Source organism: Anser anser, assembly GCF_964211835.1.
Source record: "Anser anser genome assembly, chromosome: 2".
Lineage (NCBI taxonomy): Eukaryota > Metazoa > Chordata > Aves > Anseriformes > Anatidae > Anser > Anser anser.
In genome coordinates this window covers 154478648-154499295 of record NC_139721.1, presented here as the reverse complement: position 1 = coordinate 154499295, position 20648 = coordinate 154478648, and the positions used below count along the sequence as shown (strand labels likewise).

The 20648-nt window shown below is 45.4% G+C and overlaps 1 long non-coding RNA gene across 3 annotated transcripts; it reads right to left on the bottom strand.

Moving 5' to 3' along the window:
- Window positions 1–5048: 5048 nt before the first annotated feature.
- LOC310894032 lies at window positions 5049–7696 on the bottom strand. Of its 3 annotated transcripts, none has more exons than XR_014579510.1 (3): window positions 7317–7537; window positions 5952–6168; window positions 5049–5403 (listed from the first exon to the last, which is right to left on the bottom strand). It is a non-coding gene; the product is annotated as an uncharacterized lncRNA (long non-coding RNA). The 3 variants fall into 3 exon arrangements; XR_014579511.1 differs by lacking the exon at window positions 7317–7537 and adding an exon at window positions 6502–6750; XR_014579509.1 differs by lacking the exon at window positions 7317–7537 and adding an exon at window positions 7562–7696 and having other exon boundaries at window positions 5050–5403.
- Window positions 7697–20648: the final 12952 nt, after the last annotated feature.

Below are 20648 nucleotides of genomic sequence, written 5' to 3'. Positions count from 1 at the left end.
GCGTGTATTTGTCAGCCGCGGTAATACACACCCCACAAAGAAGAATAGCAGGGAGGCTGAAAATTTTATCACAGATCTGCTGTGACTCAGATATCCCTGGTGCTCAGGCTGAATACACAGCACTGGAAAGGAAGACTCATATTGCATTTCCTAGAATGAGAAGTGATGGGCAAACACCAAGCATGATATAAGTCCTGACAGAAAACAAAGCTTTTCCCAACTATTAAGTGGGGGAAAAAAAAAATAAAGGCTGTGAATGATCTCAGTACAGCAATAATCAAGAGAGATGCATCTGGTGTAACCGACAGCTATTGAATTGGGGCAGCCATGATTAGACAGGAGGATTCAATCTAAGAGGTCAGGGGAGTACTGCAACAATAGTTTATGGTGTGGGCAGCGATAGATTAAGACAGATTAGCAAGAAAGAAAAATCTACTGAAAGCAATTTTCCTTAAAAAGAAAAATACTTTTTTTTTATGCAGAAAACAAACACATTTTGGGGAATAGAAGGAAGATGTGTGCCCTTTCATGAATAAAAATGTGTGCTGCGATATATCTAGAGAAAAAGAGAAAAGGAGCAGTTTTAATACACTGTTTTTATTTGATCATGAGAGCATCCAGTTCTGGTTAGGTGACCTTGGGAAAATCACTTATCCAGACTGACCAAGCTGGTTGCTTCATTAGGAAAAAATATAAAATAAAATGGGGGAGGGCGACCATGTCTTGGATTTGGCTTATTTCTATTGAAGGATTTCCAGTTTAGACACGTTCTCTTCAGAGGCCACGTGAAAAGAAAGTTGCAGCTGTTTCCTGTTGTGTTTACTTGTAGATTCAACGCAGGAGCTGATTTTGATATGCGTACCACAACTGCAATTCCCAGTATGCAGGTAGGGAGAGCAGCCCACAGTTCAAAGTCAACCTGGAAGGCAACCGCAGGGCTATTAATGAAGCTCATCGTCATTCTTGTCCAGTGACCTGACCTGGAGACTGTTATTCCTCTTACAAGTGGGCTTTTAGGTAGCTCCAGCAATGAACTAAGTCAGGAAAAAAAAAGGAGACCCAAGGCTGTGTCTGCATTCCCCATATGCCATGACTTTTTTGTCTGATGAAAGTGAAGTTGCACACAAGGTTTGTTGGAAAAAAATCAGCATAAGAAAAGATTTATCACTTCTTTTCAAGCCTGAATTCTTGCTCTTTTATGTTATTCTCTACGAGCCACGTCAGAGTGTCAGAGTCGTATTGATCACAGATAGCTCGTTCCCATCATGAGATAGTGAAGCTGAAGCACAAAGATGGAGAGTCAGAGGTGAGGTACAGATCTTCAAGGCTGAGGTTTTTAATTTTGCCTTTGGGTCAGAATAAGTGATGAATGGACCGTTCTACGTTCTGCTTTCTCAGACCTGCCACATCCAGACTAAACTGCTTTGGGTATGGGGGAATAAAATCTCAGAAAGGCAATCTAGGTCAATAATTAGGATGACAAATTCAGGATAGTAGATATGTGTTAACAGCAAAGAACTGCAAAAGCACTTTGTGCCACTAGGTGTCCGAGCAATAAAATTACATATGAAATTATGTGTAGATATATGTCAAGTGATGCAAATGGAAAAATAATTCTAATTTTGCTCGCATAATGATGGACTGTGTTATATTACCAATAAAGAGTGAGTCTTCTGTTTAAAATAGATGATTATATGAAAACATTGGCTTGCTGCAAACAGAACATTGGGACTGCCTAGAAAAGTAACAGAGAAGACAAAGAAAACATTGTTACACTATGCTAGCCTCTTGAATACAGACCAGATCCTCTAGCTAAAAATTACTATTGTAGAAAATTAGTACAGTGGAAATGGAAGAGTTACAGAGAAGGGTGATTAGATGATCAAATATATAAAAGGGTTTCTGCATAAAGACTTGCTGAATAGACAAGGACTCTTCAACCAGGAAGAGAGACAACTGAGAGGATCTATGACAATTGCCTTAAATATAATGAGCATTATTCATTAAATACAAAGGCATCATCTCTGCTCCAGCATCCCCACAAGCCACATGTAACAGGAGCCTGGGACAGCACCCTGGGGAAGCCTCACTGCATGGCTGGTTTTTTTTACCCTTTCTGCAGTGCCCACTTTTGGCACGGTTGGATGTAGGTCATCAGGCTGGATGGTCTAATCTGACTTAGCTTCTTGTACAAGGTTTGGATGCTGAGACCATGAATCCAGCTATTCATACCTCATACAACATAGCAGAGCATTACTGCTTATCCCTTAACCTCTCCTGCAGAAACCACGCATGCTCCTCTCCCCGTTATCTGTTAGTCAACTGTCTGACACGGCCCTCAGAAGTGCTCCTTTTTATGTTGTCTCCAGGTGGAAGTTATCACTCTGGGTGTCCTTATGTTAACCAACTACAACAAATGCATCCATCACAGCACACTGCAAGCCACCTGTCTCCTTGCTCCTTCTCCTATGTCACCAATCAACTTTCTTAAGAAGGTCCCTCCACAGTGGGAAACACTGACGAAGGCCAGCCAATTCTGTAAGATATATGTATATATAGACCTATAGGTACCTTGGTACAGGATAACTGGCTGCACCTGTACAGCTCAGCACTGTGGTCTTGTTTGACCCAGAGACTATAATAAGAGTTTATAATAAGGGAGAGCAAACCTCTCCCTGTTATTTTCAAGAGCTACTTGAATATTCTGCACACTGCTCTGATATTTATTGGCCTTTTTTACACGCATGCAGATATCCAGTCATTTGTTGGCTCTTAAAACTTCTAGGTCATGGGAAGAAACGTCAATCAAAGATGCAATCAGATGAGCAATTTCTGAATAAGACTGTATCAGCCAGTGAAAATGGCTCCCTGCAGTTACTGGTAGGCTGATAATTTGGTAACCTGATTTGGGTTAGAAAGTCTGTCGTGCACAGATCCCAGACAGAGTCACCTTAGCTGCCCGCACGCAGGCATCAGTTGGGATGCCCTCAGTGTCCTGCCTGCCCTCCTCTCTGGAAGGGCACAGGATTCCCACAGGACCTGTGCTAGATCTGCCACACCATGGAGCTTCATGGTCTTCATGGTAGAGGTTGAGATGACCAAGGCATTTCAACCCAGATGCGTCTAGGCTGCTGATTCAAGCCATAGACTTCATGTTTCTCTTTAAAACAGGCATGCAGTCTTTCAGATAAACTGGGCTCGGAGTGAACGATCATCAAGGCTTACATGGCAAATAAAGGGTGAGGCTAGGACAGGCTCTCAGCTTTGCCATTGTGTCTGCCCTTCCCTGTGCACCAGAACCATCCTGCACAATGTGTGGCAATACTCTGAGCACACAGCAGCTGTGGCAAGGACACTTCATCAGCTCGTAAGGACTCTAAATCTATATCTTCAGGTTCAAAGCAAATTTAATTAGTGGCTTGTTTATTTGAAATAGGGCTATGCGCCTGAATGTTCTTCTTCCCTTCAACTGTGAATAACAAAGAATTATTAAAAATTTCTCAAGAACTCGAGACAGCAATTAAAAAAAGATGAGCGATCTCCACAAAGTACAGCACGGCTGCTTTCCAAATTAATGTTGTAAAGTTCCTTGGCTGGGATGTTACTGTGATTGCAAGTTATCCTCTCTGAGGCTAGAGACATAGCAGGATCCCCACGCACCCCTCTCATGCAGTTGTACCTCACTGCGCACAGGGCACGCAGCTGCTACGTGGCAGAAGTTGTGCTTGGAGTTGTGTGTCTGGACACGGTGTGAAAAAGTACCTGTCAGACCATCTGTGGTGGGAATGGAGTGACTTGCACAAGCCCTTCCTGCAGATCCCAATGGTTAAATGCAAAATCCCAGTAAAACAAAAATGATGTTTTCCTGACAGGGAAAATAGTTGTGGGGAGCAGCCAGATATATGCAGTTCCACAAAGCTGTGCATTAGGAACAGCCAAGTTAACAAGGAAAACCATTTTTAAAACACCAAAAAACTCCTCTGCTTCTTCTTGAATGGAACTTGACATGTCCTTAGTCCGTCAGTGCAAGCTAATCCCTCGGCTCATTTGTAAAGAAAATAGTGATATAAATGGATAAAGCTCTCAAGGTAGCTGCTAACAATCATGTTCCAAGCCAATTTTCTGCTTCACTAATACTCTGAAGCTAATCAGCATTTTTCTAAATGATCTCCGTATAATACTAAATTTTTATGTCCCCAAAATACCCACTTGGAAATATTTATGCTGGTCACACACCCAACCGCTTATTTATCCTTACCAATTAAAATACATTTTGAAGACATATTTCTGCTAGCTGCAGCCCCCAAAACTGAGTGACCTTCTTCTGGCTCGGTGTTTCCCTGGCATCCGACATGGGAAGCGAGGTGAAGGACAGCAGGATGAAGGATGGTGCCAGGGCGGATGCCGTCACAGCACGGAGCAGAGGGGCAGCAGACGGCGGCTTCCCAGAGCCCCTGATACTGCAGAGCATTGAGAGACCTGAGCATTTTGTGCCTGGAAGCACGGCTGGGCACTGCGGGTGGCACCGAAGGAGACACGCAGGTGACGTACTTGCCCTTCAGGGCACGTCCGGCATGGGATTAACAGAAGCTGATTTTTATTCGGCTTCACCATACAGATTTAAACTTGCTGTTGCATTGCCTTCCGCAGCAAACTTTGTAACAATAGTATTAAATTAACCAGCTCTCAGTTTTCTGATAATGAGATATATTTAAGGGGGAGACTACTCTGTTAGTGACTATTCACCTTCTTCCTCCTTGGCATCCCCCCGAGGTCCTAGTTGGCTTTCAGCTGGTCCTGAGTGTTTGTCACTGCTCATTTTGCACATTTCTTCCATTAACTCTTCTAACCAGCACTTCAGGTTGGGATGCAGACCCTGACGAGACCCGTGTAAAGAAGCTCTCCAAGATGCTTGAAGATGAACGTGGATGAAAAATTTAATTTAGTTTTTCTGCAGTAGCCTTGTCTGAGTGCTCCTTCCATACCTCATTCTTCGGTGGGCTTTGCCACGCTGGTAGGCCTCCTCTCCTAGGGCTTGGAAATGATTTATTGTTAATTTTGAAAACTAATTGTTAATTTGTGAAAAGAAGATTTAAATCTGTAGTTAAATCCATTTAAGAACAACCTTAGCAAAGACAACTGAAGCATTTGCTATTTATATCTTTATTTTTTATTAGCAATAAAATTCATAGTTTCCCAGAATCAGTTCAACACAAAATTCCATTTTTTTTTCAGGTTTAATTTCATTCTCATCTGAATGAGATGTACTTTCAGGCAGTAAAATCAAAGAAAACTTCGATAAACCCTTGCAAATGACATCCTTCAAAAAGTCCTTTTCACTGCATCCATTTCAAGCAAGTTCTTCTCCAGGCTTGCTGAGGCACCATAGAAGATTCACAAGTTCTGTGAGCAAAAAAAAGAAACCGACCCTAATTTATACATTTTTAATATATAGCAGTATGTTTTAATCACTAGAGCAGAGAAGTATCAATTAGATACATAGGAACAAGTCAAAGTACTGCTTTGTCAGCAAGTTACACTCAACGCAGAGAAAGAACTGCAATACCACAATCTTTCTTAATTTGTGGTTACAGCTAAAATGAATTAAATGTTAGAATTTCTGTTCCATAGAACTGCTGTCACTTCTGTTAAATTTGTTTTTTGTTTGATTCATAAAGCACGTAAGTTTTCAAAATTTCTATCCAAGGAGAAATGACTGAAAAAAATTAATTTCACCAAAAAAAAAAAAAAGTGAAACCAAGGAATGCCAAACCATTTTTGCCATTCTGAAACAAAGGGGGGACAATTTTGACTGCCCTGTAAAACACAGAGCCTAGAAAGCCTGTGTATCCCACTTTGCAGAGACATTGCAGAGGCTTCCCACATCGTGAAGCTCCTGCCCCCAGTATCATAGCAACCTTATTTTCCGATCATTTTAATAAACTAATTACCTCAAATGTATTTGGCACTGGTCCTGCGGGAATGTTGTGGGAACATTACGGCTGCGATTATTAGAAGCTTCCTATTCATTTCCAGGTTAAATGCATTTGTGGTCATTTTATACCCATTTGTTCTCCTGCCAACATCGCCTGCAACTGTGAGCTGGAAGCCCTGAGAGCTGCAGGACACCTGGGGGTAGCACTGCTGCTTCTGCTGCTGCTTCCTCACCTGCATTTCAGCCAAAGCACATCAAAATCAACATGTGCCACCAGAAACGTCGCCTTTAGCCCCGGCTGCAACCAGCTGCTGGTCCACCCCTAATGCAAACTGTGGATCTTCACATCTGGAAGTTTTCAGGGATATACAGCTGAACAAATGCACAGAAGGATTTCAGCTGCCTAAACTCAAGCAGCTGGTGCCATTTCAGGCTTCTGCAAGGTCTGGATTGTGCAGATGGATGTGGCACAGGACCTGAAAGGGACTCACTGCTCTCTGGAGGCCAGGCAGTGTGTTTTAGGGCACCCCCCAAAACCCTATCTCCGTTAGGGACCTGAATCCTACCTGGAAGCTCACCATAGCACAAGGTGAATAGCTTTCAAGGGTTTTCTGGCTCAGTCTCCACTGACTACGATGGGTGTTTAGCCATGGTTCTCACAAAGTGCCAGCACATAGGCACCTAATTAGGTGCCCTAATTAGGGACCCGAATCCCTCCTCATCTTGCAGTATTAATGGAAAAAAAAGACTATATTTCTGGACAAACAGCCTCCACATCAGTGTAATCTGCTGTCTCTGTAACCCCCTCTGCAAAAGAAAATGACACCAATGGAATGATCCTGCATTAGATTTGGATTAAGGAGTAATTAAGGAAAAACTGGTGGCAGCTTTGGATAGCCATTGCTAATTACCAAAACATGATGCTTGCGTGGGCAATGGGATCCACCTGATCAATTTAAACCTATCTGAATCTACCCCCTTATCAAAGGGGTACCACATATTCAGAACAATGTTCAGAAAATTCAGCATCTTAAAAAGAGAAGGGAGCTAAAAAAATGTAAAACATAAACAACACTTTTCCTCTTGCTTTCCTCCAAGGAAGGGTCACAGAAACATAGGAGTATCCTTAAATTTATTGCAGACATATAGGGTTTTTTTCAGCCTTGATTTCCAGTGTTAGACTTTGACAAATAACTTTTTATGGTTGGATTTTATGCTCTCCCAAGGTGAAAGTATAAAAATTAAAATAAGTCTATTAGAAAACCTAGACTGACCTAGTTTCAGTTATCCTTAGAAGGCACTAGTTAGAAAAGATAAGACATTGCAAGAAAGATTTTGTCCTCTAGAAGTGTCATTTCTCATGGCATTTGGTTTGTCTTACCTGAGGTCATCACAGCAGAGTCAGAAGGCCCCTCAAATGCAGAAGGAAAGTAGGGGAGAGCATTGTAATGGAGAAGAGAAGGAAGAATACAGCTGGTATTGGTAAGACAGAAACTTTAACATGTTGGACACTTCTAAATAAACGTCAATAAAATTAAATAGAAGGATAAACCAAGAGAAGATTACAACTGAATTTCTTTATTTCAAGAACATATCATCAATGTATGTTAGAGGTGGAAAGAGTACCTGAAAGGACTTGGATATGGAAGCCTTAGGCTGTCCTTGCCTCATACAAAAGGACTAATAACAATCTCTCCCTCCAGCCAGGAGAAATGCCCACTGAGAAGAGCTCCAAATGCCTCAAAAACTGTAATGAAAATGAGCAGCAAGATAGCAAAGACTGACATAAAGGAGTTGCCAGTGAAGCTGTATCTTTGAAATCCAGAGCTGTAGTAATTAAAGAAAAACTTAGCAGTAATGCGAGGCAATGAGAGGCATGGAAGAAAAACTGCAAAACAAACTCTTGCGTCCAGCCCCCTTGTCAGTAAAGTAGTGCTGATACTGCTCAAGGACCAGAAGGAGGAGGATGGAAACAAGAACAGGAGCATGGTAGAGTCATGCTGACCCTAACCTTGAGTAATTTCACATCCAGAAGCTGGAAGGACCTACTGCCCTTCCTGAGTCCCATGTGGGACACCTGAGCAGCAACAAATATTTTAAGCTAATCTACTATCTAGCCAGGAACAGCATCATGTAATGGGAGAATTGCAAATTTAAAAGGGAGAGAAGAAAGGAAAGGAGTAAAATGACAGTCTCTTATGTCTGACCTTAAGAACAGGTAAGATTTCAGAACAGACGTGGAAGAAAAGTATAATGGCAGTAAATGATATAACAAGCAGCATGGACTTATCAAAGTAAGATCAGGAACATAATTGGCTTTATGGATGCAGAGAGTGCAGTAGAGCTCATCCATGCTGGCTTGGAGAAAGCATTTGATTAAATACCATCTGGGAGATTAGCTCAGATGGGGAGGGTGGAAGCTAGATTGACTGCAAAGTGGGTGTGCTGCTGGCTGAAGGGGAGAGGAAAACATACTGCTGCAAAGGTGAGGATCAAGCTGGAGGGGAATTACTAATAGATTTCCTCAACAATCAGTCTCGAGACCAATATTTTTATTAATTACTTGGGCACAGAAAATGCCTGACAAAATCTGCTAATGACAAAATTTAGAGGCGGTGTCAATATGGAGGTGGAATGAGATAACAGCTGAAGCAGCACATGATCCTGAGGACTGAGGTAAGAGGAGAGAGGGAAAACTCATTGGTACAAAATGCAAGGTAATTTAACTGGGAACCAAATAAACAGGCAGCTTTCTGACATAAATGTGTAGCTCATCATCTGTGGAGCACCAGCTGATCAGAGTGACCAGTGTAATGCAGCTGGGAAAATGGAAAATCTGGTCTTAGTGCTAAGATGGGCTGGGTCCTAAATCCCTTAGAGGATCTAGGAAAGGTCTCTGTGGTAGAGGTAGGAAACACGATTGTCCTGGTAAAGAGTATTAGTGCCCCTCATCTGTGAACTGTCCCAGCTGTCATGGCCTGTGGTCAAGTGAGAGGTGGGTTCAGCCAGAAGGGGGTAGATGAGGGTTGTTAAGATAACTAGAGAAACTGGGAGGCATTTGTACCAAAAGAGATAAAAGGAGTTTGGTTTGATCAAGCCTGGGAAAACAGCTACCTACAAATACACAAGTGGTAAATAGATGGGAAGGAGGAAATGTGTGCAACTGGCACAATAAGGTTGGCAGAAGAATGAACTGGCACAAATTATCTTGAATAATAACACATTGCAGCATGGAAGAAAGTTTCTGGCTATTTATTAAGAGAATTAGTGGGGAGAAGCCTACTCCTTGTAAGAGGGAGTTCACCCAGCTTATGGAAAGCATAGCGTGCTTTTCCTCATGACCAAGGTAAGCAAACTCCAGGACATTAACAGGTCTCTTCTGGATCTTTGCTACTGAAAGGGGATCCCAGCAGTAACCAGGGGAACAGCCTAGTGCCACGAACAGGAGTTTGCAATCCTGTCATCTCTGTTCTGAGAGAGGCAAAGGGGGACCTGCTGGGCAGCTGGACATGGGCCAGCCTGGGGTAGCTGGGCATGTTCTGCAGTTACAGTGGGACATGGTGTTTCATTTTAAATCCTTTCCTAAAAACTGTTGCACAGAATGATGCTGAATAGCTGATGTGCTAAATTATAACTTTACTCAGAGACTTTTTATTTAACCACTTCCAAAAGCAGAGCCCCAATGCCAGTCCTGAACCAGGAATTGTCCCCTGCAGCTCAGTTGTGGGGACAGCAGTGCAGGGACACTCACAGCTGTCCCCAGCCTTCCTGCATGGGCAATTCAGCATTCATCATGTACAGCCACCTCCTACGCTGGCCTTCCTGGTAGTACTTGGATTTTGGCAGATGTAATACTTGGGAATTTTATAGAAGTGCCTGGCGGGTCTGTGGTGAAGGAGGGACAGCAGCGTGTCACACCTATTGAGGCAGCAGTGGACCTGGGGGGAGAAGGGAAGAGGACTGGGAAGGGGAGAGGAACAAAATCAGAGAATGGAGGAGAGAAAGAAAAGGAAATAAGGACCCTGGGGGCTGCTGTCTTATTTATTAGGCCACGGTAGCTCACCTGGGAGCGTGGAGGCTCCCCTGGCATGCTGAGATAAGCAGCTGCTGCCTCCTTCCCAGAGGGAACATTGAAGTAATGGGGTGTTCAGGGGGATGCGCCGCTGTGCCAGAGGCAAGCAAAAGGAACGGTGTCATTATCGTGCCTACAGAGGCTGGTGGGTCCCCAAGAGACAGTGACAGTAATGGTGTTTTAAAGTAACTCAATAACTATTCATGCCAGGAGGATGAGTTACTCTGAGTGGCCTTATTTGCTAAGTTACTAGACAGTAAAAACAAGAGGATTTTCACAGCTGGTGCAGAGAGGATACTTCCTCCATCTTTCTTTTAATACAGGGGAATAATCAAAAGTTGGTGTAAATGGACAGTTAACTGAACACCCTCCAGTTCCAGGAAGGTGGATATAGTGCTTGTGCTTCTCAGAGCATGCACAGCTGGAGCTCAGTGTGCCTAGGCTGAGGAGAAACAGCAGCAAAGACTGGGAGCAACTGCAGGAGTTGCAGCAATCTGCAAGAAATTCCCCCATCCGTGTATTCCCACGTGGAACAATATGTGGGAATGGATCCAGTTCTGGCCCTCCCCATACAAAAGAAACCTGTACAGACCAGGAAGAGTCCAACGGAGGGCCACCAAGATGACTGAGGGACTGGAGAACCTCTCCTAGAGAAGAGGCTTGGTGGGAGGACCTTATCAATGCCTAAAAATGCCTGAAGGGAGGGTGCTACAAGGACAGAGCCAGGCTCCAGGGGGAGAAAACAAAGATGGTGAAGGGTCTGGAGGGCAATATGTGTGAGGAGCAGCTGAGGTCCCTGGGTTTGCTCAGCCCAGAGCAGAGCAGGCCGAGGGGAGGCCTCATGGCGGCCTGCAGCTCCCTCACGAGGGGAGCGGAGGGGCAGGCGCTGAGCTCTGCTCTCTGGGGACAGCGACAGGACCCGAGGGGACGGCATGGAGCTGGGACAGGGGAGGGTCAGGCTGGGGGTTAGGGAAAGGTTCTGCACCCAGAGGTGGTCGGGCACTGGGACAGGCTGCCCAGGGCTGTGGGCATGGCACCGAGCTGCAGGAGTTCAAGGAGCGTGTGGACAACACCCTCAGACACAGGGCCTGGTTTTTGGGTGGTCCTGTGTGGAGCCAGGATTTGGACTCGATGATCCTTGTGGGTCCCTCCCTACTCAGGATATTCTCTGATTCTCTTTTTAGTTGTGCCCAGTGCCAGGACAGGACCTGGTGTCAAAGTACATAGGGTGCGTGGCTCCCTCTGCCAAAACCAGGCCCCAAAATGCCTCCTTGTCAGGTTGCTTTGGGGGACACCCATTAAGAACAAGGTGTGAGGAGCAGGGACAGTGTCCCAAGTGCCACCTGATGCCCCAAAGCTGTGTGCTAGGCACCACAGTCCAAGGTCCCATGCCTTGGTCCTGCCTGGAGCCCCATCCCCAGTGAGCCTGCCCTGCAGTGCCTCACCTCCTCCAGCTCTTGGTGAGAAGTTTCATCTGCTTCTGGACAAGCCAGGAGGTGCTCAAAAGAGTCCAAGTCTACACAGCTTCACCTCCATTATTTGTTTTCCTTTTGACTGGAGAGAAGTCCTCCTCCTCTGGGCAATGAGGTCTTAGTAGACGACAATCCCCTCCAAATACATGGCAGCTGTTTGTGGGGATTTTAACCCACACGATCAGTCAAGGGTCTCTTTTTATCTCCTGGGCACGAAGAAGAGAGCAAAGTTGCAAGAAGTCTGTGGAGAAGCTAGGAGCCAAACCTAACTCTCAAGAGAAGTACACAGATGCTTCTCCTGTCAGTCTCCTTTCCTGGGGAAAAAAAACAAGACCAAAAACATGCACACAAAAATCATGCTCACAACCATTCATTATCCAAACTTTCTGAAAGACACTGAAATTAATCAAAACATAAACTGGGCAGGGATACATTAAGCAAGTGAAAAACAGACACAGTTTGGATGTGCTGGCACATACCCGTGTCAGATATAATTAAGGCTCCCATTCTTCGTCCTTCCTACCACTACTTCTATATATTAAGTTCCATTCTATTTTAATTACACTTATTGTAGCATTTCTTCATTCAAAATGAATAGCTCTTAGGAATGGTGCTTTGAGGGAAACACAGTGGGTATTCTTTCTTTTTTTACTTTTTTTTTTTTGGGGGGGTGCATTTGTAGTTGGCATTTTCAGTAAGCGTGGGGAAATCCCTGTTTCCAGTGCCTTGGGGAAGATAATGAAGTTTGCACAGTTCTGAAAAATTAGAAGGGAATTGAAGGTTTAAAATTACTTTTACAAAAGAAAACTGGAAACTTATTTTTGGTGTTTGTTCCAGGCAGCAAGTGGGAGTCTCACAGGTGAGTTAAAGCCTTGTGAAGTAATTAATTCACCATGTTAATTTTATTTAGGTGCTACTCAGCAGCATCCAAAGGTCCTGTCCAAGCCTGGGACCCCCTTGTTGTAGTACTGGTCAGGCAGGTTACAATAAATCCTCCATGCCACCCAAAGTCCACAACAAGACCTAGATGTAAATCTCCCTTAGGGCCAATTTTTCTGGTGGAAATTGAAATGCCTGAAAAATCATCCATTTCAACCCAGTTCTGATTATTTCAGGTGGTGGGAATGAGTCCTGGAAGCTTATGTCCTGCACTCAGGTCCCTCTGGATAACTGCCCTCCAGCTGCTGGGGAACACTCTGGTTTGGGTTTATGAGCCCCATGCATCTCCCTGGAAATCTCACATGTATTTTTGTGCAAGGATATACACTGGGAGTCTGATGCCTCTAGGACCTACTGCAGCTAACCAGGGTTCTGTCCATGTGCATGCTAAAACTCCCACATGCAGAGCTCCTGGGTACCCAGGTGTGTGTCCTTGCACGGAAAACACCAGGAGCAACTAAGTCATGGTGACAGAGATGACAACAAAACCAAGAAACTTCATCTACATGAAAGGTCAGCCTTGCTCTTTTTTATTTCTTCCACAAGAAGAAAAATTGTTGCAGATTCTGTATATACCATTAAATTTTGATATAAGGAGGTACATGGATAAGATGAGCAAACTGGAACAAAAATGAACAAAAATGACTAAAGACAATGTTCTCAAGAGACTCATGCCCAAGCACTTTCTGTTCTCAATCCTCAAATTTAGAGCCATGAATTATTTGGGGTGTTTTCTTTTTAGACAACCACACAGCCTATTTGTCAGAAAATTGATGTTTGCCACTTCCCTTCAAACATTTTCCATGTTTTTATCTTAGTTGCCAAAAAATAAGGCATGCAGATCTTCGGTTACTTTTGGAAACCAAGTCCTTATGTATTTAAAGAAGAAAAACATCCCATAAAAATTCCCACCTCTTTTTTTCAAAAGCTGGTGTGGTGGATGCTCTCTCGGTACAACTTTTTCAGTGTTTAATGCTTTGTGTTAACCAAGTAAGCTGTAGAAGAGAGATGATGGCCCAACCCCTTGTGTGTTCACCATCCGGGTTGAGATTAGCCTACACAAACACTTTCTGCATGGGGTTACACAGGGCCAGAGCTGAGATCCCCAGTTCAGCTGCTGTCACCCACTGAAATTACTGCAGAGGGCAGTGATCCATCAGGGAGCAGCAGGAAGTCATTCCCGACCCTGTGCGCTGCTCAGACCCCCAGGTTAGCATCACCCAGCCATGAGCTTTGTCAGCGTACTGCTAAGCTGTTTTGCTGGCATTTGGAGTACAGTAGCATGACAAGTTATTGATATTTCCTTGAATATTACACAACTGCTTGACAAGGTAATCCATCAAGGGAGTGAAAGCAGATAATTTCCTGGGAGCACACTGAATTCTTGCATTCAGTTCCCTCTCTGGTTAAGCCCACTTGCTGGTCCCATTGTGTTGCTGCCTGTTCTTTGAATTGCCATTTATAAATTGCTCTGTGTACAACCAACTCTGGCGTAAAAGGCTTTAACAATTGCAATATACAGTCAAATGCAAATAATTGCTTTGACAAAAGGAATAGAAATCACATCAAGGCACTTAAACCCCATTCCCTGTGTACTGCAGATTAGAATAGATTGTGCCCTATGGCTGATGATGTACTCCTGTTGTAATCATTAAGAGTCTACTAAATAAGTCAATTATTCTTATAACAAGGCATTCATTAGTAATCTGGACAGAGATCATATGGATGGTATATAACAGCTGGAAGCGGCAGAGAAAAGCAGAGAGGTGGCAGGATGAAGGCACGGGTATAATAAGAGGAGCTGCAGCCCTTTTCAGACACCCAGCTTTAATTAGGAAGAACTGCAACCCGCCACCCGTGAAGCAGGCTCTATCTCGCTCGATTTCTGGTGAGTGCAGTGCTCTGCCAAGCCCTGAAGGCAGGAGGAAGGCAAACAGCACAGATCCAGAGCAGATCCTGCTGCTGCCAGCAGCGTGACCCTGCTGCCTCTGGTCCGGGCCCGCCAGTGTCAAACGGTGCACATGCAAGCGTAGCACGAAGGCTGTGCATCCTGCCAAGAAATTCGCACTGCACGCATATAGGACAGGCCATCTGAGACTCATTTAAGCTAGGCAGCACTGCCATTTGTGCCTGGCACACAAGGCTGAGGTACAAACTTCTTGAGCTTGAAGCAATACTTGCAATGAATTGATGAGTCACAGCCACCACGTGCTTCAGCTGATGAAATGATGGACTCCTGCTGCTAAGGGAGTTCATGCTGATCCTGCAAACACCAGGTCTTCAAGGCATTCTGACCTGCAAACTGATAGCGCACTTCTGCCCCATGGGTCTGGGTGCCACCACCGCTCAGCACCACCACGGGCCCAGGTGAAGGTGGCAGTGAGTTTGGTGGCATGTGCCCTCTGCAGCACAGGCACATCCAGGGAGCTTGTTAGAGGCACGTCTCTAATTAGGGCTTTTTGCTGTTGTTCCTACCTGGGTTTGACCCCAGCAACTCCGTGGCAGAATAATCCTCTCTGTGAGCATCTGTTGGAAAAGTGCAGTTCAACCAATGCAAGGACATCATAGAGCAAAGGCGTAGATGTGGGTGTGAAAACTTGCAGCTCCACCAGCACCACAGCCACGAGTGCGGAGCTGGGTGGATGGATGGATGGGTGGGTGGTTTGTGTGCTGAGATGGAGACCCACCTGACACTGCCCACTTCCAAAGAGGCTTCTGGTGAGCACATGTTGCTTTTAAATCATCCTCATATTTCCACAGAAGTCACCTTCTGCACTGGCATGTAGGTTAGGGTGGAGATGATGCCCTGAAGTTGCGTGCAAATTGCTGCCCACCCCAAGGGGAAGGCTGACAGTGTGCCTAGTGGTTCATCTCTCTGTAGGTCTCCTTTGTGCACTCTTCACCAGGTTAATCCTGCCCTCTTTTCTACCAGCAAATTTGCCAGAGGTCACAGGGGAGGACACAGCTGTGATTAACCCCTGTTGCATGCAAACCCTGCTCCATTTTTTTTCTGCTTTCTCAGCAAAAGCTTTGTAGGACATGAAGTCGGAGGGTGGGTGTGCAGAGATGCAGTGCAGAAGCTGCTCAGCTGGGAGCGGGTACAGCTCTGCCCCTCCTGTGCCTCAGTTTCCCCAGAGAGGTGACACGAAGCTCAGCATTCCCCTTGCTCACAGGCCAGTTTGGGTATTTGCAGCATCACCCGAGAGAGGAGAGGAAGTGTTCCACGACAGTGCAGAGTAAATCATTAGTAAATTAGAGCTAATGAATGATCACATGAATCCCAAACCGGAGGGCATCCTCCCTGCTGCTCCAGCTGCCTCTGGGTGGTTGATTTCTAAATTATTCTTTCCTCATTGCTTCAAGACATCGCCTTGGGAGCCGATCGTGCTGCTTCTTCCAGCATGCCCCAGTGCTCATCTACACCCGAGAGCCACGGTCCTGCTCCAGCTCAGGTGGGGCTGACCCCCAGTCTGAATGCGATTTATTCCTGTTGGAAAAGTTGATTTGCTTGAGGGGAGAATAAGTGCTGGGTGGTTACAAAGCACCTTTATACACACACCTGCATGAGGAGCTGCATACAGGACCAGTTCACACCAGGTCAGGGTGCATGGGCAACCATTGGCTTTGTCTGTGCAGGGAAATCTGCTCCACTTCTTGCAGCACAGCCCCCACCAAAGCAAGAGCATGGATCGCCACCAAGATTTCTGCAGGTGCCGCAGCACTGTGCAGGGACAGAAGTCGGTAACTCTGGCCAGGGAGTTGTTATTACCCCTGGGTGCAGGGAAACTGAGGCAGAACAGGCAAGGGAGTCCCCAGACTTACTTTTATTTTTTTCCAGACCACAAAGTACTGTGCCAGCATCCATAGCCAGCCCCAACATTTTCTCTTTAGTTTATACCTAGTTCAGCTGAGCATGTCCGGCTCTGTTTGTATTTCAGACACACAGAAAAACAACTACATTGCTATAGAGACAGCTATGATTTGCATCTTAATTAAGCAATGACAGATGCCCTGCTGATAAAGGCAATCTTTAGCTATGGATCCCCATTGGTTTTTAAGTTACAGCATCCCCGATTATAAGTAGGTGCTTCTGAAAACAGCATTTCAGCAGGTGATTGGCAGAGCGTCACGTCTTAATGTTTTTGCTGCGCTGATGCTCTGATGTGAATACTTATTTCTCACTGGTGAGACAGTCAAATACTCTGGGCTCAAAGCAGAGAGGGACTGGGGAAATACCAGCTGGTTCTGCATGGCATAGACCCCACTGCTCAAGGTGGGGGGACCTGGGGCACATGAAAGGGCTGCAGGAACCAGCAAAGCAAAGGCAAGTGCTTGTGCCTCAGGTGAGTGCATGGGGACACCCGCAGCAAGACCTCGCTGCGTGCTGGCAGCATGGTGTTGGGGTTTGTCTCCAGGTGAAGGCTGATCTGTAGAGGGAGGTACTTCGCTGTGCACAGTCGTGAAGAAAAGTGATCAGCAAGGGAATGGCCTCAGACCTGGGCACAGAGCTGGCAGTGCAACACCAAGCAACCCCAAAGGTAAAGTGGGTAAAGTGAGACAGGCAGGCAGCAGACTGACACCTATGCATGGTATAGGAAACCAGTATCAGTTGCAACCAACTCTTTATGGGATTTCAGTCCAAATGGTTATGTCTCTGTAGGCACATTCTGGTAATATTGGATGCAGGGCTCTAACCTACATCAGACGGTGACTCCTACATCAGAGGCGTGGATTAGGCCAAGCAGACAACAGGACTGGGAAGAGATGCAGCTGCAAGAGATAACAGAAAACCCCCGCTAACCCACAGAGCCATTCCACTGCGGCACTTCCCCATCTTTATGGCAGAAAATAGACGATGTGCGTTTGTTCCGCCAAGTGAAACCAGAGTTAGAAGTCAGGTCAGGTGCCTCCCGGGAGGATCATTCAGCCCTCGCGCCCCTTCCAGCTCTGTGGCATGCTGAGCAGCTCCCGCGCTTGAAGGGCAGGAGGCCCATGCCTGAGTACACCAAAAAGTTAATTGGAAGGAGCAGCAGTGGAAAAGGCCTGACCTTTTCCTGAATCGCAGCCCAACGCTGAGTAGCAGAGGTCATCCAATTAGTGGGGAAAACGATGCTGGGAGAGAACTTTCTGCCCTGACAAAGTGATTGCGAGGGTTGTTAGAGGGGCCCCACCGCAGCGCACGCAGGTTCAGGGTGAGCTGTTCCTCGCGATGGGAAAGAGGACGCTTCACCCTCGGACATGGATGGTCACCACCAGCACCGAGGTGGCTCAAGGAGCTCTGTAAGCATTGCCAGAGATTGGCTACAGTCCCCACAGCCTGCTGAAATGATGCCCTGATTCCTGGCTTTTCCAGACGGTAAAGCTGAGTTATTCCAAGGGAAACAGCTAGGTAGGATGAAGTGTTTAGACCTAGCAATCTCCTGCGCTAACAGCTAAGAGAGACCATTTCTGTATTCCGACTCTTACCGTATCCAAGCCCTAACAGGTTTTCTGCTCTCCACGGGCACTCAATTTAAAAAGAAACTCCTCCATCAACACTTCTTCAAATATCCCCAGGGCTACTCTCCAGGCTCCAGCAGGACTGAGTCAACAGGACTCCTCCGGGCTGGTTCAATGGGCTGTGTCTTAACGCATTTCCACTGGGATGTTTCTCATTTCACAGGCTAACAGCGATTTTCCTCATCTATTTTCTGATGAAAGAAAGCAAACAATTACGGCTTGGGATATCAGCTAACAGCGTATCTGGCTTACACAGATAAACTCAATTCCTTTGTGCTGCAAAACACTCAGAGATCATGTTAATCTTCAACAAGGTGCTGCGAGTATTTTACAAGGTGTATATTAAAAGCAGTTGAACCGGGATATTGATCTTTCCTCCACATTCAGATCATTCTCCACGCTGTACTCTCCTTTGTAGTCTTAAAAAGCCGTGAGAAGTGCAGGGAGGAATGGTGATTCACTTTCTTCATCTTCTACTAACTCGTACAATTGGCAGAGTTAAAGCTAATACCCCCAAATCATTCAGAATGGATCTAATTATATTTCCTCTGAATCAGAACAGCCTTTTGCTTGGTCAGAGGTTCAAAAGAAAGCAGATGGATAACGCATAAAGTCAAAAAAGTGAACGGAGCAGCTAACTTGAAGGGGATTTCACCACCAGCCATCACCATATGGCAAACAAGGAGCTGTGGAAGAGCCCCCATGACTTGTTGGGGCTGATTGATGGTATTCAAGGAGCACCAGAAGAAGGGGATAAGAAGAAGAGAAGCACTGGATGCTCTAGGAGATGGAAAAAGACACTGACAAGTAAATGCATGGCTGTTCAGAGGACGACGGAAAAAAACAAGCAGCTGGAATCTCGTATCACAGCCGGCTTTTAAAGAGCAGAAATGTAATTTGGGTAATAGTTATTAGAGTGCTTTCTCCAGAGAGGCCTGTTTGTTAGTCTCACACCAGTTTTGTTTATTGTGGTCATAAAGAGAGCCACCAACACGTGTGGAAATAAAAAGCAAATGGGGATTACCAGAGCAGTATGTTAGACAAATCTCAGATTTCCTAGAGCACGTATTTAGCAGGCTTGAAATCGCTTTTAAAATAAACCTGATCTTCTCATTTTTTAAATGTCGTTGATTACAGTTATTTGGTTTGAGAAGAAACATAAGCAGGTGTTACTGAGAGGTCTACCCCCTTTAGCAAGATTTATACCTGTTTCTTTAACAGAAAGCTATGATCCCCATGTGATGAGCGAGGTCCGGCTCCCAGTTAAAAGCAGGAGAGATACGTGTAAATAAACGCTGTAATTAGAACTGACACTTTCTACTCAGCTGCTAACAGTGACCACAGGGATGAAAAACGACATTAGTTCCACCCCGGGCAGAGCCACTGTGTGCTGTAAGAGAGTCGGGGAGAGCATTAAGCAGCAGTGAACTGGCTTACGAGCTCTGGCCAGGGATGCTGGGCAGCTCATACGATCCGCAGCGCCAGTTCCAGCGGGATGACTGGCACCAGCACCGACGGAGAGCTGCCAGCTTTCATTAGAGCTGGTGTCTGCAAATGTTCTCCATGTACAGGGAGACAGCTCTGTGTTTGGTGACGGTGCAGTGCAAAAAGCTTCAGCCAGTCCTTCAGGTGCCTGCGGCTGAGGAGGTGACATGGTGCTGGAGAAGCCCTGGAAATGTGGGAACTTCAAAGACTGTGACACCAAGAAGTGGTGGCTGCTCTGGGTACCTGGAATATTCACATAGAGTTTTCTATCCCTCAATCTATTCTTACCACCAAGAGAAGTCCTTCTGGGGCAAAAGGAGCAAGACTCCAGCCAACCTTGTTAGCCTACACGGCCATAGCACTCCGTAGCAGCTCCTGGTGTCCCAGCAGAAACCCCGAGGCACAATCCTTGGCAGCTACGTTGGGTGCTCATTTGCAGGGGAATTAAAAAAGGATGTAGCAATTTCATGATGCCGTGGCATCAATCAGAATTCATAAGCAGCTTCCTGAAATTATCGCATATGGTAACTACACGGCATCTGGCTGGTAATTAGATGTCAATATTTAAGGAAGCGCAGCTGATGCAGCGTCTCTGGCTTTGTGCTTTCTTTTTCACTCTTGTTGCCTCTTGAAGTGGAAGCTTAGCTATTTGTTTCTGGTCAATACAACAGCACAAGAATTTGGGATGAGTTTTGCTTTTGTGCCTGACAGGGGGCTCACATGGCCCCAGTCCAGCACCACACTGAGCAGCCAGGTCAGCAGTAGCACCTTTTCTCTAACCTCTGCATGAAATCTGTGGGTGCTAGCTATCCTTTGGTATATCATTATTTGCTTTTCCTTCACATGAAATTAAACAGTTTAAATTTTGTTTGCATGTGATCAGCTCTATGACTTGCACCCAAGAATCCAGTGTGGGCAACCCCAGGAGGAACAAAACAGCACTAATGCAGTCAGCTACAGCCCGTGGCTTGTAAAAAACACATTTGATAACCTTTAAAATATGATAGAAGTGTTTTAAAATAACAGCTCAGCAGAAGATTGATCAAAACAACTTTAATTAGAGACATGAGGCTATTTACATTGGCTTTTGCCTTTCTAATTTAACTTTAATTTTCATGCTTGAGGGTAACCAAGCAAGCCAAAACTCAAGTGGCTTAGTGGAAACGTGTGCTTTTAATGAAAGCATCTCTCACCCTCTGCAGCAAAACAGCAGAGATCACCAGAAAACAGCAACCAGGAGCCAATG